Raw genomic sequence first — 3,165 nt, forward strand, 5'->3', positions numbered from 1 at the left:
AGGCACTGGCAGTGCAAGGATGACACAGACCTGTTCAATGATGCATCAGGATCCCCTCAGGCCTGCTCCAGAGCACATCCTCCCAGGACACGCTCAGCTACCTCCGGCTGCAGGATGCAGCCTATGCTTGGCCCACACTGCCTGGCTCTGTGTCACCCACAGATCACACAGGTGTGTCTTCAATGCTGTGCCCCAGAATGGGGAGGAACACTGAGGAGAACAACTTCAGGGGAGACTCCTCTTCAACAGCAAATCTGAAGAAAAGCTGTAAATCTACAGCCAACATTTCATCAGGGAGGACTTGCACACTGTCTGCCATCCTTCCATTCTGGTCCAGAAGTACTGTGGGCCACACAATGCTGAGTTACTGAATGAAGCGTCATCTGAGCTAGTGCTTGGGGACCATTGTGCCCCCCACAATTTTGTCCCCATATGGGGCAAAGTTGGAGGACTTTTCCTGGTTGTTACTACTAAAGTGGGGATTAAGAGGGAATGATGCTCCTGGTACCTAGAAAACGGAGACCAGGATGCCACTAACCATCCTGAAATGTGCAGGAAAACAATGGAATCATTATTCCACTGGGTATGTCAGTGGAGCTAAGGTTGAGAAAACTTGGTCAAAACTACATGATTAGAAAGCCTAAAACAATACTAGATCATAAGTTCTGACATGGTGGACCAAATAAGGAAAAGGTGCACATGAATTTATGAAGTCCATCTTGTTAGTAAAGTTACCATGTGCTGGCAAGATGGAAAGATCAGTGAATCAGTGCTGTAGTCAGGGGTTTACAAGGCAAACACTACAGGACACATCTTTTATAAGATTATTTTGTAATAATCACCCAAAGAGTCATATATGAAGAGAGTACAGGAAATCTGTCCAACATTAAAGACCGAAAGAATCCAACTGAGGGCCAGGATCCCATGGCAATGTCCTGCATGAATCCAGCTGAAGACCTAGAGCCTATACAATGCCCCCCATGAGTCCAACTGGAGGCCAAGACCCATGCGAGTCTCATGCAGGCCTGTTTCAAGGATCTGCACTGGGAAGGCCCAAAGGTCAGTGGTGGAAGCTAGACAGTCTATGCCAGTGGGATGAAAGATCTGTGCTAGCAGGCTGAAGGCTCTGCACTGGAGCCAGGAAGCAACACTTAATGTAAGAACCAGAACTCCCCGGAAAAGTACCACCCCCATCCTTAGCAACAGTCCCGAGCTCCTCCAACAATGAGAACATTGAGTTCATGTCAGGAAAGCCAGTGTGATAAGCTTCTCCAGGATATTGAAAAGTGCACCATCTTCCCCTCCAGAGGCAGCAAGCAATGCTCAAAGTAAGAATCAGAGCTCCCCCAACGTGAACCGTAGCCATGCTCAGCAACAATAAGGTCCCCAGCTCCTCCGACCATGAGAATAGCCTAGTGCATTGGGAAAGCCAGGGCAACAAGCTCCTCCAAGAGAACCAACAGCTCCCAACAGTTCCCTATAGCCTCTGAACTTCTTTCTTTGCAGTTCTTCTTTTTATTTTGTTGGCAACAACCCTCAGGTGGGCCACGTACACCCAGCGCTACGCTGGGTGTTCAGCTGGGTGTTACAAGTTGACCACCAGTTGTCAATCCACTACAGTCAGAATCAGATGGTTCATCCACCAGCGCTTTCCATTCCTCAGCTTCTGATTAGCAACAGTAGAGCATGCTAATGTGCCTTTCCATTCTAAACTGCAGCTTTATTATTTCTCAAATATATAAGCAATCAAAATGTGTTTAATGCAAGCGGTTGTTCCCAAGTGTTCAGTTAATGACTAAGTTAAAGAGTGTTGTACAATTATCATTTCAAAGCATTAGCCTGATTCCCCAGGCTCGTTTTTTTCTTGTTTTGTTTTGTTTTTGGCATTTTTATCGCCATGCTTTTGTGAAACTAATTTCTGATTCATTTCCCTCCACAGGTAAATTTCACACATTATTTCTACTACGCGTTTTATTAGTAAATCTATACTTTTCAAAAATAGTACAAAGATGACTTATTTGTTTACAAACCTAGCACCCAGGAGAATGTCATAATGTAATTACTGCTCTTTCCATGGTTTAATGTTTATGTTTATATAATGTTCATAAGCATCAAAATATGTGTCTTATATTTCTAATCTACCACTGCTTTTTGTTGGTTAAAAAGATGTGAATAATTAAATAGCAGAGAAAGTATCAGTTTATCTTTATTTTCCTATAACCACCTGAAGAGGATAAACACATCCCCAAACCTTCTAGGCTACCACTGTGATTTGAATGTAGTGCATCCTCCCTGAAGCTCACATTGGAGTTTCATTCCCATTGTGAGTTATTAACAGGGTGGAAATTCAGTCCCACAATGGTGTCCAGAGGTGGGACCATTGAGTAATGACTGTAAGTCCTTGAGACCATCAAGGTGCAATGCTTGTGATTAAATCCAGGTGGGGTTCAAGAAGAGGGAGAGAGAACAGAAGGTAGATGCAACCTTTGAGTAATGACTGTAATTCCTTGAGACCATCAAGGTAGAACGCTTGTGATGAAATCCAGGTGGGGTTCAAGCAGAGGGAGAGGGAACAGAAGGTAGATGCATCCTCTGTCTTCTGCACCATGGGCTGACCTGTGCCACTTCGGTGTCTGTCAGGAAGCAAGCCATCACCAAATGTAGCCCATCAACTTTGAACCAAAACTATGATCCAAAACAAACTTCTTTATAAATGTATCATCTTAGTTACTTTTCTCTCTTTGCAGAGACAAAATAACTGACATACAAAGTTGAAGGGGCAAAGATTTACTTAGCTCACAGTTTGTAAAGGCTTCAATCCATAACTGGCTGGCTCCCAGGCAGGGTGGCATGGCAGAGGGGCAACACAGAAGAAAACAGCTCATGTCGCCCACAAGATAGCAAAAGCAAGAAGGGACCTTAAGAACTTCTTTCTGCCCCTTTTATACTCTATCTAGCCCACTGGGATTATGGTGGTGCCAAACCAATCAGTGGACCGATTTAGCAATAACCCACCCTCAATTCCAGCATTGCACCATGAGTCAGTCACACACTGGTCAGAGTACATTGGCTGTAGAATTCCTCAGCCGCACTGTAATTGAGAAAGAAAGAAAGAAAGAAAGAAAGAAAGAAAGAAAGAAAGAAAGAAAGAAAGAAAGAAAGAAA

This window comes from Chinchilla lanigera, unplaced genomic scaffold (genome assembly GCF_000276665.1).
Source record: "Chinchilla lanigera isolate Chin_1 unplaced genomic scaffold, ChiLan1.0 scaffold00098, whole genome shotgun sequence".
In the NCBI taxonomy this organism is placed as follows: Eukaryota; Metazoa; Chordata; class Mammalia; order Rodentia; family Chinchillidae; genus Chinchilla; species Chinchilla lanigera.